This window comes from Schistocerca gregaria, chromosome 6 (genome assembly GCF_023897955.1).
Source record: "Schistocerca gregaria isolate iqSchGreg1 chromosome 6, iqSchGreg1.2, whole genome shotgun sequence".
NCBI lineage: Eukaryota > Metazoa > Arthropoda > Insecta > Orthoptera > Acrididae > Schistocerca > Schistocerca gregaria.
In genome coordinates, this window is record NC_064925.1 from 333,153,456 (window position 1) to 333,169,616 (window position 16,161).

The window sequence follows — 16,161 nt, forward strand, 5'->3', positions numbered from 1 at the left end:
CGTGGACTTGTCCCCTATAGAACATGCATGGGATCAGTTGAAACGCCAGATGCCGCCGTGTTTCTCTCTGTACGTGATTTGGAGGTGACTGTTCAAGATTTGTTGGCCATCCTACCTCTGGACAACATCAGACAGCTAATCAACTCGTTGCCGGGCCGTGCTGCGTCAAGTACTGCAGCGAAAGGTGGCCCAACGAGTTACTGATAAGGAGCTGTATTTGTCTACTCGTACTCACTGTATTTGTTGACATGTTTTGATTTTAGGATCAAGTGACTCTGTCATCTGTATCGTTATGTCTAACAAATTTCACTCCTCTCTTCGTGCACCGTTTTCAGTTTTCCCGAGAATACTTACATCACAATAAATTTTAAAAAAAGGTAACTGAATTTTAATAAATTTGTTTAAAAGGCTTTTTGTCGACAGTCTGGTGTGTCGCAGATTGCATTTCATGTTTCACTGACCCGAAGTGTTCTGTGTAGATCTTTGCCGTCTACATTTCACAAATACATCTTAAAATGCTCAATTCCTTTTTCATCTAGTAGCTTTGGAATTCAGCTGCAAATTACTCCGTAATGTCGATATGTCAATACAAGTGTTATCAGTAGCAATGCTGCTGATACCCACAACTTTTGATTTAAATTGTATACGGTAGAGCTACATTATATACAATGGCAAGGGGCGAAAGTACAGCTATAGAGCAGGTTTGCACTAAACATTGAACTAAAATCTTCATTTGATATTACCTCCTTCAGTTTATAAGTTTAAAAACGTCAATAATGCGTCTAGATGTTTCATAAATAATTCAAAATTACCAGCTGGAGCCCAGTATTCCGTGACTATTACTACGAGCTACCTATTAACTTACATTTCTACACACAAGCTTCAAAATGATAATCACTGCAAAATCTCAGTGTGTCAATGTTTGTGTATTTGTATTTCTTTTTAAGATAGAGGACAACTCCGACTTCACTATTCAGCGTAGCCTCCGCACCCTAAATAACTATAAATATTATGAAATATTTACTTCACATGAGCCTAGTGAACTGAAAAACATCACAATCACTCTTAATTACTAATTGAGGTTAGGTAACGATATTGCCACACAGTCTTGTCAAATGTGAAATCCGAGCGATCAGCGATCGACCGCTTCGATCTGCGATTAGCTTTATATCTAGCCACGCTGAGGTTATTTCAAACCGCAACATACAACGTGAGGCGTCCGAGGAGATTCTTACGGCAAAAATTAAAGACCACGAAAAATTTCACGAGCGCGATCGGAATTTGGTGGAGAAATTTCGGATGATGAAGGGAATGCGCTATGAAAATGAGACGAGTAAAAGGACGAGCAGTTCATGTAAATTTTTGATATAAAATTTAGGGAATGGCACGATTTGCAGAATAAAAATAAATTTTGAGTGGAGAAAAGGACTCTCCAAAGAGATTTTCAGGAGGTTTTCGAAGATTGTAACGCGAGAACGTATGTTGCGGAAGTCGCCCGAACGAAAATACGCGCACTCTGGGAGGGTTGGTTCAAATGGCTCTGAGAACTATGGGACTTAACATCTGACGTCATCAGTCCCCTAGAACTTAGAACTACTTAAACGTAACTAACCTAAGGACATCACACACATCCATGCCCGAGGCAGGATTCGAACCTGCGACCGTAGCGGTCGCGCAGTTCCAGACTGTAGCGCCTAGAACCGCTCGGCCACTCCAGCCGGCTCTGGGAGGGAGGAGAGCACGCGGGCAATATCTGAAAATGTAGGTAAGATTCAGAAAGGAATTAAAAAGGTTCAGACACTGGAAGGAATACATAGAAAATATTGTCGAGAAGGCTAGCCAAAGACTGCGTTTGTATCAGATGTAATAGAGAGGCTGTCTACACTTCGCTTCTCCGTCCTCTTTTAGAATACTGTTGCGCAGTGTGGGATCCTTACCAGATAGTATTGATCGAGTACATCGAAAAAGTTCAAAGAAGGTCAGCACGTTTTGTATTATCGCGAAATATGGGAAAGTGTGTCCCTAAAGAGATGCAGGTTTTGGGGTGGACATCATTAAAACAAAGGCGTTTTTCGTTTCGGCGGTATCTTCTCATGAAATTTCACTCACCAGATTTATCTGTTTTGTTGACGCCGTCCTACTTAGGGAGAAACGATCATGTGAATAAAGTAAGGGAAACCGGAGCTCGCACGAAAAGATATAGGTTTTCGTTTATTCCGCACGCTCTACGAGATTCCAGTAACAGAGAATTATTGTGAAGATGATTCGATAAACCCTCTGTCAGGCACTTAAATGTGATTTGCAGAGTATCCATGTCGATGTACGTGCAGATAGCGTTCATTATAGACTCCTAGAGATCTACCAGTAAACGCGAACGCCACAGATTCTTTAAAAAATCGAATTCCCATGCATAAAAGTGTTGTAATGTCTGATTGCTTTGCAAATGATTTAATGCGTTAAATATTCGACGTTAAGCACGTAAAACCTTCATGGTTGAAGACACAAAGCTCTACTTTTCACGTATCTCAATGTTTATAAGGCCGTATCTCCTGAACTACCTACTGTGCAATAATATTGTAGGTTCCCTCAGTGGTCTTTGTGGATACTGTTTGAAAAATGTGTCAATAATTGAGTTAGTAGTAAAGAAGTAATAAATAAAAATTTCGAGTCTAGTGCTGAAGTTTTACTGCATGAACAGCAAAGTAAGGGATATACTTTTTTCTTAGTTTTGGGAGGTGTCAGCTAGAAAAAGTATCGTAAATACTTTGAATAAACAAGACCGCTGCGACCGCTAGAATTCTTCATTGGAGAACACGACCGGTTTCTGAAATTAAGTTTGCATTTTCAAGTGCTTCAAGTCAAAAGATTAAGGTTCTATTTAAACCGGCTAGAGCCATTTCCAACATTTATATCCAGGTATTTAAAACTTCTGACTAACGAGTAGACATCGCTACAGATAGGGATTAGTTGGTGCCGGCACAAGTGACGCTACCTCCCGAGGTAGGGGATGAGATTAGTCTTAAACCTCAATACATTTTGTCAGAGACGCTTGCACATTGAGTCAGAAGATTTAAAAACCTAGATATTGAATGACTGAAATGGATTCAACCGGTTTAAGTAGAACCTTTATCTTCTGACTTGGAGCACCCGAAGATGCAAATTTAATTTGCGAAACCGGTCGTGTTCTCCAATAAAAAATCTAACAGTCGCAGCAGTCTTGTCTATTCAAGTCATGGAATACTTCGGATATGGTTGCCTACATACAAAGTAGTTCCCTAAATGCTTGAAATTGTGTTTGTTGGAAATCGCTAAGTGCTATCATTCTCCAATAGTAGACGAATACAGAGTGGATAATTTGTACGCCGTGAGTTAGGCTGCGTCACGACACACACAGTTTCGAGCTTTATTACATGAATTACTGCATTAAATCTTTATCGTAAGATTATATCTCTTAAGGACTAGATTGTGATAGCACTCATAATTTTTAAATTCGGTCAGTAATTATATGAACGTTGAAAATCAAATTTTTGTTGCCCCCGGGAGCCATTAGACAGGCAACCTGCTACTGGGACCATGCACAGTGAACTGGGTTATCGACTTAGTGACACAGATGAGTCGCGAATATGTGGCGAAAATTCGATAGCTCTCTCTCATGCTGTAGAATCAACGAGAAGTTTGCCGCTTAGAACGCTTGCGGCGAAAGAATTTTTTATCACGAGTATTTGGCTCTGAGCACTATGGGACTCAACTGCTGTGGTCATCAGTCCCGCGGTTCCGAACTGCAGCGCCAGAACCGCACGGCCACCGCAGCCGGCCTTCAAAAAGTAGGTAACATATTATTGTGACGGGTCAAGTAAATTTTACTGAAACTGTATTACACTTAAAGGTGACCAAGATACATAACACTATTTTTCAACATACAGTTGTGATCAGAAGTATCCGAACACCCCCAAAAACATACGTTTTTCATATTAGGTGTATAGTGCGGCCACCTGCTGCCAGGTATTCCATATCAGCGACCTCAGTAATCATTAGACATCGTGAGAGAGCAGACTGGGGCGCTCCGCGGAACTCACAGACTTCGAATGTGGTCAGGTGATTGGGTGTTACTTGCATCATACGTCTCTACGCGATATTTTCGCTCTCGTAATCATCCCTAGGTCCACTGTTTCCAATGTGATACTGAAGTGAAAACGTGTAGGGACACGTACAGCACAAAACTGTACAGGCAGACCTATCTGTTGACTGACAGAGATCGCCGACAGTTGAAGATGGTCGTAATGTGTAATAGGCAGACATCTATCCAGAGCATCATACAGGAATTCCATACTGCGTCACGATCCACTACAAGTACTATGACAGTTCGGCGGGAGGAGAGGAAACTTGGATTTCATGGTCGAGCGGCTGCTCATAAGCCACACATCACGCCGGTAAATGCCAAATGACGCCTCGCTTTGTGTAAGGAACGTAAACATTGGACGATTGTGGATGAACGTTGTATGGAGTGACGAATCACGGTACACATTGTCATGATCCGATGGCAGGGCGTGAGTATGGCGAATGCCTGGTTAACGAGATCTGCCAGCGTCTGTAGTGCCAACAGTGTGTGGAGGCGGTTATGGTGTGCTCGTGTTTTGCATGGTGGGCACTATCACAGCATAGGCCTACATTGATGTTTTAAGCACCTTCTTGCTTCTCACTGTTGAAGAGCAATTCGGGGATGGCGACTGCTTATTTCAATACGATCGAGCAACTGTTCATAATGCACGGCCTGTGGCGGATTGGTTACACGACAGTAACATCCCTTAATGGACTAACCTGCACTGAGTCCTGACGTGAATCCTACAGAACATCTTTGGAATATTTTGGAACCAGTCCTTACCGACCGACATCGATACCTCTCTCAGTGCAGCACTCCGTGAAGATTGGGCTGCCATTCCCCAAGAAACCTTACAGCACCTGATTGAATGTATGCCTGCGAGAGTGGAAGCTGTCATCAAGGCCAAGGGTGGGCCAACACCATATTGAATTCCAGCATTGCCGATGGAGGGCGAAAAGAACTTGTGAGTCATTTTCAGCCAGGTTTCCGGATACTTTTGATCACGTAGTGTAGCTACCAAGCCTCTGCAAACCAACATCCAGTTCCTCGACGACAGAAATTCGCTGCGTGGTCACGGTACCTTTCGAGAACCACTGTGTGAACGTCCTCATCTTCCGAAAATCTACGGACCAGTTCCTTGATTGTCTGGATATTGTCGTCTGTAGTCGAAGTCGATGTCGTTCCTTCCCAAAAAGCATCACCCACGAGTGTGCGGCCTTGGTAAAATTGTTATAACCATTTCGCTTCGACTCGACGCGACGCTGTATTTAATACATATACGACCAGAATTTCAAGGTGAAACGAGGTATAATTTAGACGTTTTGCCCAAAGGACTCGCACTGTCCTGCGAACTTCAACTCTGGAGTACGTTTCTAGATGCCGCAGTGGTGCACTTGCTATCCGTACAGCAGCCGAACTCGCTGTGCAGCAAAACGGCTACTTGTATTTTCTTCTCACAACGCGCAGTTCTTACTGCGAGATTGTCTTATGGTAGGTTGACATGCGTAGCTTGCTTCTTCGAAGTTCCGTCGTGTGAGTCAAAATTACATGAATAGACAATACATACAGTTCTTTTGGGAGTATCTAGGAAAATAAATGGAGAAATGATGCAGGCACCTGAACATACGTGAAATCAATATTTTTCAGGTTAAAATTACGACCGTGCGAAACAGCTGAAGTCTTTACATCTTCATATAAAAAATTATTAGTCCAGTTACTATAATCTTTTTCTGTTTAAATCTGCAACAATACAGCTACAAAGCTGCAGTTCATATGTATTTAGAGCAATTTTTAAATCAAATATTGCGTACAACGTAGACAGCGATGCTGAATTATTCACTACGGACGTTAACAACAAATGTCTGGTTATATGACAAAATCATAGCCACTGATATGGGCACAATAACCCGGCGACGGTACTGAGATAACTAAGTATATCCCTCAAGAAAATGTAGTCAGCTATCAGGTGACTAAACCCTTTTTCAGAGTGTATTAAAACAAATGTCGACAGTAGATGGTGCTGCTCACGTTGTTAAGTTACTGTTGTTTTGCTTATTATTGTCCAAATAATGGCAGCTAAGAAAATAATACACTGACTTGTTTAAAGTTATCGTTTACAGAAACAGACTGGTGAAAATAATGGAGATTTCATGTGAAGGTTATCGTTGAATGACTCTTTCCCATTAGCGGAAGGTTTCAACCCAACAACAATACCTCGAATCGCGTCATGCATTTTTTTGGTTTACATTCACCTTCGGAATAAGGTTTCTCTTGTTTGTAGAATTTTACTGTATTCGTACTTCCGTCGGTGACGAATTTCGTGGAGATCTATCAATGTCGTTTGTTGTTCCAAAAAACAAAGATGGAAATTCGAGAAAATTGGCATAGAACTAGACAAGAAGATTCAGTTGTTTCTCGAATGGTTTCCACAGAAACCCGATGAACGTAGATAACAATAACAACACTGGTCAACTACTGCATGTGCTCAATACCGTAATTCTAAATGTTTGTAATATTAGTTCCTATTCTAGTTGATAAAGAATCTGCGGGTATAAACCTGAAAACCGATTTCAGTTCGTGAGAGATGATATTAACTACCAAATACACCAGCTTTTCATGCAGAGGCGGGATGAAAACGACATTGTTCACTATTTGACAAACGACGTCTTATTTAGCTTCCACATGGTTTTTCTAAATCCATTCAGATGAATGCCGAAATGCACACTCCAAGATCGCAGTCAATATCCTGGTCCCATATTATTCAATTAAATTTCTGATCTGTATGATAAAAAAACCATTGTCAGTAAGGGAGATCGCATGATCGAAACATTTATCGATTAGTAAACTTTTGGCACAATCACGAATTCGAATAATTAGTAATCAAATAGTTTGAAACGATGAAAGGTGCCTTCAGATCTAGAATAAAATAGTTTGAAACGATGAAAGGTGCCTTCAGATCTAGAATAAAATAGCCACGTCTGAATAAAATAGCCACAGCATACCTACGGTATTACACCAGTGTAGTTGAATAAAAAGTCAGGGCAGCACATTGTCATACATGGCAGTATAAATGAAGAAATATAGACAGGATCAAACGTTGTTGACTCTATGCTGACAGCCTGTTGATCTCTTAAATTCCCTTTGGTATACATTACCATCTCCCTTTGGTAACTGTAAGTAGGTGACGCGCTCGGTTCAATAAGCTTGAAGAGAATCGCATTGTGACATGCCGCAGTATAGATGCATCCTTTAGCTTAACGACGACTGCAGAACATTAAGTTTTGCACGAACATTTATTCGTGAAAGGATCTTTTCCTGAAGGAATCCGATCAATTTGAACATAGTTGAAAAACCGGGTCGTCCTAAATTAGTGTGAGGAAACGTTCCAAAAATTTGACCGAACAAACGTAAAATCCGTATACAACGTTGTAACAGGAGTCGGATCTAGGATACATACGGACGAGCCGGAAACTAAGCAGCTGCAAACCATTTGGGTGTACCAAGATGAAACGAAGCTACCATATGTGGTTTGTTCCTGAAACACTTCAAAGAAAATGATTGCATATTTCTTTGGTTACCCTGCGCATGTCATGGCCATTTTTCTAGAGGAACGAAGAACAGTTAATTCCGCCACAACTCACCGACTAAATCAGGAGAAACAACGGAAAACGTCGTATCATTCTCCATCGAGACAATGCTAGCACGTCAAACAACTGATAATTTTCGAAGAAAACATCAAATTAATTTCTTATTTCCAGTATTCATCTGGTTTAGCGCCTAACGACTGCTTTTTGGTCCCTTGGGTCAAACAAAAAATGTGTGGTAACCGTTATTCATTACCATAGTCCTTTCAAGACCATGTTTTTGAGATATTCACATCAGTCTAGACAAAACGTTTCCATATTTGGTCGGGGCGCACGCGAAAGTGTTATTTGAATTTTAAAATTGGTTGTTTTGATAAACAATAAAAAAATTGTACCAAAAATTTACTTCACAGTTTTCGTAAAAAAAAATCCAAAACGGCAGCCGTCGTATTATGAGGGCTGTCGCGATGTGTGCTTTCAGTATGTTGGTATATTCCATTATACTTGGACTACTAACTGTTTGAAAACGGAGTGCGTCAAATATTTTCAGTCTCGAAAAGAAGATGGAAACAATGTATACCGAAGAGATCAACACGCTGTCAACATCGAGTCAACACGAGAGGACAATGTGTGGTCCTGGCAGTATGTTCTTCATCTATACTGCCATATATGACAATGTACTCCCTTGAGACTGTTTGTACAACGACACTGCCATAATGCTAAAGATACGCTGTGGTTATTTTATTCATTCGCGTCCTATTTTGATGACAAGTCTGTGCGTCTATTTTCTAGTTCAGTATTTATTGGTTTACTATAGTACTTACTGTTTTATTCTAGGTTAGAAGTCACTTCACATTCGCAAACTCTGATTATTCGAAACTGTGATTGTGACGAAAGTTTCTTAATAGATAAATATCTCAATCACGCGATCTCCGTTAACGACGAAGGTGTAATTTTAATAACACAAATCTTTAGTTTACCTGAATAATGTTAGACGGGTATATTGGCTGCAACCTTGAAGGGTTCATCCTAGTCTTCATCCCAATGGATTTACAGAAACATTTACAGATATCGCTTGTCAGATATTGAACAATATCCTTTTCCTCCCACCTCTGACTCGAGCGCCGGCGTATTTGGAGGTTAATACCTTGTCTCACATATTCTCGTCGGTTTTCAATCTTCGAGTCGCAGCTCCTTTATCATCTAAAGTAGGGATTCAGGGAGCAAACATTTACAATCACGATATCAGCCACATGCACCACCAGCCATTAAACCCTCTTGCTTTTGTTGGTTGTGTCCTTCGGACTTACATGACGTCCATCCGGGATGAATTCTTACGAGAGTAACACGTCAGGTCGCCATCAAAGACTCGCTGTGGTCATGGCAGTTGTTTTGAGTGGCCACAATGGGTGTTTCATGACGAGTTAACAAGATTCTTTAGCCGAAGGGTTACGTCGCTGCATTTGCTGCCGAAACAACCGGGTCCGATTCTCGGTTGGCACCATCAGAATTCTTCTACTGCCAATGACGGCTGGAGAGATTGGCGACATGCTAAGCAGATTTCCTACCATCCTATATATAGGTTCTGGTACTGCCCTCTAGGCAGCCATAGGCCAGTCGGGATGTGCCTAAGGCGTAATCAGTGAATTGTGGTGGTGGTGATAATGGATTTTCAATTTTTATGATGTTGGTTCAGAGTCGAAACTGGTTAACTGTAATGTATCTAATAATTTCGACCAAGACATTTGTGAATAAAAGGAGTCCAATCTTATAGAGTGACTGCGGCTTGTAAGATCTCCATTACAAATTTTAATTATGTTGCCGTGTACCTCTTATCTGGGGATCAAACATTTAAGGTAGAAGATTTACACCAGATAACGATTGACATAAAAAATAAACGGAGTATCTAATTATTCCTGAGACGTCTATAATTAAAGGTCATCGACTCTATGAGGATCTGTTATCAAAGATAATACGATATCAGAAAGCTTCGTTCATTGGTTCTAAACAACGAAAGTATCTACCCATGCCTTCCACGCCCACACTTTGCAATCAACGCTGATAAATTGTCACTCTGAGAAAGTCACCATTTTACTTATCTTAACTCGTGCATCGACTCAAGTTTCTACTTTTACTGCAAGTCAGTTCTAGTCTGTCACTTCGGTTCTACTCACGCTAGGAAGGCTAATTCGCGCTCCTTCAGCTTAACTTCTATATAAGTAATTATTAATGAAAAAACTCTCAGCTCCTTAATACAGTCTTTAACTTTTATTACGACCGATTCATATCTACTGTCTGACCGACACTTGTATGTCCCGGAACCGACCTTCTAATGCTCACTTGTTACATTCTGGAACAATGCCGGTACGACTCAAATAATAATAAAGAAGTGTAGCGTACCGAAAATTCAAGAATGTCAAAGTCGCTGGCTTGCGCAAGCTAACCAGACGGTAAGAATGTAAAAGGCACAGTGCAAGGTCTGTAGCCCTTAAGGTGTCGCTTGTCAGATATTGAACAATATCCTCTTCCACCTCTAACTAGAGCGCCGGCTTATTTAGAAGTTAATATCTTGTCTCACAAATTCTGGTCGGTTTTCAGCCATCGAGCTGCAACTCCCAGGTCAGGCACTGTAGATTAGAACCGTACCGGGATTTAAGTAGGGGCAAAAGAAAAATTGAAAAAACATCATAGGGAAATCAAAAAAAGAGTTCTGATGGATGATGGGTATTGTATAATACGTAGCTGTAGAGGAGAGTCTAGTATGGAACAAAAAGCGCTGGGAGCCCGTTATCCGTTGGAACCAGCTCACCGTTACAGTACGCGAACGAATGCTGTCGCCATTATGTTAGAAGTGGCCTTGTGCTACAGATGGGGAGCCAGCCAGCCGGGGCTGGGCACTCACCGACGGCAGGCGGGGTGCGCGGCTTCGGCTGCTGGCGCCGGCTGGCTGCGGTGCTGCGGTGCTCTCCGGGCCGCCGCCTGCTCGCGAGGTTGCCCGCCGTAGACTGCCGCTGCCGCCACGGCCCGCACGCTGCCAGAGACCCCTGCCGCCCGCCTACCCGCAACAGTGAACCCGCCTAGAGGTTGCGTTTACGCTGTGCCAGCACAACTGGGGTGGTCCTTGATATTCTATATTACCAAAATATCGATTTCATGTTTACTATCGACGTTTCTATATCGATCATAAAATCTTCGAAATATCGCAACATCGTGTAAAAGTAAACACCACACAAGCATTACGTTTCAAGCCTGTTCCATCTGGCCGACTATTGCTTACAAATAATTACGAAGAGCAATGTCATCAGCCTGTCGCTAATCCCTCCGGACATTATAACGAGTAGATGAATCACGATCATGCCGCTGCTTCTTTATTCGAGCAGCTTCCCTCTTGACCTCATGAGTTTGACTGAACCTTTACTTACTTATTTACACCACTGGCCATTAAAATTGCTACACCAAGAATAAATGCAGATGATAAACGACTATTCATTGGACAGATATATTATACTAGAACTGACATGTGATTACAATTTGCGTGCATAGATCCTGAGAAATCTGTACCCAGAACAACCACCTCTGGCCGTAATAACGACCTTGATACACCTGGGCATTGAGTCAAACAGAGCCTGGATGGTGTGTACAGGTACAGCTGCCCATGCAGCTTCAACACGATACCACAGTTCATCAAGAGTAGTGACTGGCGTATAGCGACGAGCCAGTTGCTCGACCACCATTGACCAGACGTTTTATATTGGTGAGAGATCTGGAGAATGTGCTGGCCAGAGCAGCAGTCGACCTTTTTCTGTGTCCACAAAGGACTGTACAGGACCTGCAACATGCGGTCGTGCATTATCCTGCTGAAATGTAGAGTTTTGCAGGGATCGAATGAAGGGTAGAGCCACTGGTCGTAACAGATCTGAAATGTAACGTCCACTGTTCAGAGTGCCGTCAATGCGAACAAGAGGTGACCGAGACGTGTCAATTTTTTTTTTTGATCTAAAATTTAAAAAACATCTCTCACACCGGCCTGATTTAGCTTCACTGATCAGGATACTAAAACATGCGTATGTTAAGGGAATTTTCATTCACAAAGCAGGCTTATCACATTCACACAGTTCAATACTGTTCTATCCTGATTAAATTGAGCTTAACTTAAATTCCATAAGGCAGTGAAGCAATTTCGAAGTCTCGGTGCGTCGAAAATTGTCAGTCGATCTCCTGAAAACATCTGTAATAATTATTAACTTTCGGTGATTACACGGGGAAGACCGGAGATCTCCTGGTAAGACCGTGTTAGCCTATTTATTTGAAGTAACTGGATATCTTGAGCATACAAAACGGCAGGTTCGTCCAGTGTAAATCAGACGTTCCCCACTGATCCCGTGCAGTACAGCGTAGTAGGCACACACTGTCAATAATAATCAGTTAAATAATACGCGCACACTTACTTTAGTTTCGTTCATGCATTAAATTCCTTCTCATACACAATCTCATCAAGATGGCGACTAGCTCAACAGTACATACATATACATCCTCCTTCTTTCACGGCTACTCCCCAAGCATTGCCTCATTCTTTTCATAGGATAATACAGATAGCAGAGAAGCTATTCCATGGAGTAAATGGACGCTCCAAGGAATAATAGGGCTTGAAACTACTTTGAATTGATCATCATCGTATATTAAAGTTTAGGAATCGGTAAGATAAGAAGAGATATTTCGAGATATGTACTGAGTTATATAATTTATAAAATTTCTGAAAATATCGCGGAGAGACCGCTGCAAGAGACATTACAACGTATAATTAATGGCACCCCATACCATCACGCAGGGTGATACGCCAGTATGGCAATGACGAATACACACTTCCAATATGCGTTCACTGCGATGCCGCCAAAGACGGATGCGACCATGCTCATGCTGTAAACAGAACCTGGATTCACCCGAAAAAATGACGTTTTGCCATTCGTGCACCCAGGTTCGTTTTTGAGTACACCGTCGCACGCTCTCCTGTCTGTGATGCAGCATCAAGGGTAACCGCAGCCATGGTCTCCGATCTGATAGCCGATGCTGCTGCAGACGTCGTCTAACTGTTGGTGCAGATCGTTGTTGTCTTGCAAACGTCCCCATGTGTTGACTCAGGGATAGAGACGTGGCTACACGATCCGTTACATCCACGCGGATAAGATGCTTGTCATCTCGACTGCTAGTGATACGAGGCCGTTGGGATTCAGCACGGCGTTCCGTATTACCCTCCTGAACCCACCGATTCCATATTCTGCTAACAGTCATTGGATCTCGACCAAGGCGAGTAGCAATGTCGCGATACGATAAACCGCAATCGCGATAGGCTACAATCCGACCTTTATCATAGTCGGAAAGTTTGTGTATGAGAAATCGGTTGGAAACTTTCCTCATGTTAGCACGTTGTAGGTGTCGCCACCAGCGCCAACCTTGTGTGAACGCTCTGGAAACCTAATCATTTGCATATCACAGCATCTTCTTCCTGTCAATTAAATTTCGCGTCTGTAGCACGTCATCTTCGTGGTGTAGCAATTTTAATGGCCAGTAGTGTATTTATTTTATTACTTCCTTTAGGCGTATTGGAAAGAAAAACATAGGTACAAAGAAGGCAGCTGCGAAGAAACCATGCGTAACAGAAGAAATCTTTCAGCTGATCGAAACTAGGAAGAAGGTGACTCGCCAAACTTTACACGGAATGTATCAGTACGAGTGCTCTCCCCAAGATCTGGAAAGAAGCAAATGTCTTCGCTGTGCTGAAGCCCGGAAAGACTGGAGATAACCCAAAGAACTACAGACCAATGTCTCTGCTATGTACCTCCTATAAATTATTCGAGAGAATATTACTGACTAGATTAACTCTGTACAATGACGCCAACCTTCTAACATACCAATCCGGTTTTCGAACAAGCAGAAATTGTTGCGACCAAGTGCTGTCCCTACATAGAGAAAGGCTTCCAAAACAAGATGAAAACTGGATTAGTTCTCCTAGATCTTACATTAGCTTACGATACAATGTGGATCGAGGGGATATTGTTCAAGCTAACTAGAATCACAAAATGCAAACAGACCTACACACTACTCAAGAACATGTTAACAGGTAGGAATATAAAGTCTCACTTCATGACACGAAAAGCAAGAGAGTGGTTCTGAATAATAGTCTGACACAGAGCTCCGCACTTCCATCCGTTCTCTTCAACCTGTATACGGCTGACATGCCAGAAACCAAATCACATAAATTTGCATACGGTGACGACCTGGTCATCGCGTATCAAAAATACGAATTTCAACGATCTCGACGAAACAATGAATGCAGAGCTGGAAGTCCTGAACACATATTAGTCCAAGTGGCAACTACACCCAAACCCCACCAAAGCAGTCAGCACAATAATACACCTTAACGACAGAGAAGCACAGAAAATTACAGCTTTCTATGAATTGACAGCAAATCAGACACGAGAATAAGCCTAAATACTTGGTTGTGAAAGCAGATTGCACTCCAACATACAACGCACACCTAGAAGACACAAAACAGAAATTAAAATCTCGCATTGCTATCCTTTCGAAAATGGTTGGAACGACATGGGGATGTGGGGCGAGCACTTTGCGGACAGCACTAGCTCTTGTGTAAAGCGTAGCTGAATACTAAAAAATGGTTCAAATGGCTCTGAGCACTATGGGACTTAACATCTATGGTCATCAGTCCCCTAGAACTTAGAACTACTTAAACCTAACTAACCTAAGGACATCACACAACACCCAGCCATCACGAGGCAGAGAAAATCCCTGACCCCGCCGGGAATCGAACCCGGGAACCCGGGCGTGGGAAGCGAGAACGCTACCGCACGATCACGAGCTGCGGGCAGCTGAACAGTGCTCACCAGTCTGGATGAGAAATGCACAAGTAGCTAAAGTGGACGTCCAGCTGAGGGAGACAATGCGAATAATCTCAGGAACAATCAGGGCCACACCCTGTGCCTGGCTCCCTGTCCTAGCCAACACAGAGCCCCCTGAAATCAGGCGATCACAGTTAGCTCTAAGAACATATCAAAAATGCCTAGACAACCCAGACCTCCATATCCACGAAGATTTAACAGCTATAAACAGGCTTAAACCCAGGACAGCTTTCTTCAAGGCTTCAACTCGAAAACAGCCTGGAAGGAACTATGGGCCGTAAGTGCACACAAGAACTGTAATTTGGTGGACGACCGCAACAAGAAGATTGAAGGACTCAGCCTCACAAGGAAACTACATACAGCTTTGAACCGTCTAAGAACAGGCGTTGGCACATGGAAGCAACTTACGAACAAATGGGGCCTCTTAGATAGCTCTGAATGTGAGTGTGGTGACATCCAAACAATGGATCATTTACTCGTGTGTTAAGTTTACGAATATGATGATGATTTGAAAGACATACACAAACTCACTCACTCGGCCTTAAAGTGGCTCGAGAGTATTTGTAATGTTGTACAGTATTATAAGAACACCTCTAAAGAGTATTGTTACCACAGTTGTGTAAGTATATTAATTACAATATACTTTATCTAAGAATGATTGCGTTTGTACATGCCGAACAAGTAAATAAAATAAATAAGCTGATCGACGACAGACCAAAGTACAAAAATGTTCAGGGATAATCAGGAATACGGAAATGCATGTTACTTAGGAATGACATAAATAGGAAGTTCACGGAAGCTAAGGCGAAAAGGCTGCATGAAGAATGTGAGAAATCAAAAACAGAAATGATTGTACCAAGGATTCAGTCAGCATGTACACTACTGGCCATTAAAATTGCTAACCAAGAAGAAATGTAGATGAGAAACGGGCGTTCATTGGACAAATATGTTATACTACAACTGACATGTGATTGCATTTTCACGCAATTTGGGTGGATAGATCCTGAGAAATCAGTGCCCAGAAAACCACCTCTGGCCGTAACAACGGCCTTGATACGCCTGGGTATTGAGTCAAACAGAGCTTGGATACCGTGTACAGGTACAGCTGCCCACGCAGCTTCAACACGATACCACAGTTCATCAAGAGTAGTGACTGGCGTATTGTGACGAGCTAGTTGCTAGGCCACCATTGACCAGACGTTTTCAATTGGTGAGAGATCTGGAGAATGTGTTGGCCAGGTCAGCAGTCGAACGTTTTCTGTATCCAGAAAGGCCCGTACAGGACCCGCAACATGCGATCCACTGTTCAAAGTGCCGTTAATGCGAACAAGAAGTGACCGAGAGGTGTAACCAATGGCACCCCATACCATCACGCCGGGTGATACGCCAGTACGGCGATGACGAATACACGTCGTCGAACTGTTCGTGCAGATGGTTGTTGTCTTGCAAACGTCCCCATCTGTTGACTCAGTGATCGACACGTGGCTGCACGATCCGTTACAGCCACGCGGATAAGATGCCTGTCATCTCCACTGCTAGTGATGCGAGGCCATTGGGATCCACC

The 16,161-nt window shown here is 42.5% G+C and overlaps 1 protein-coding gene across 1 annotated transcript in view; it reads right to left on the reverse strand.

The window, feature by feature from the left end:
- Window positions 1–10,684, reverse strand: part of LOC126278964 (muscle-specific protein 300 kDa) — a 1,270,985-nt gene extending 1,260,301 nt beyond the window's left edge. The window contains exon 1 of the mRNA XM_049979256.1: window positions 10,586–10,684. The gene's annotated coding sequence lies outside the window, so the exon portion shown is untranslated. The remainder of the gene's footprint in view (window positions 1–10,585) is intronic.
- Window positions 10,685–16,161: the final 5,477 nt, after the last annotated feature.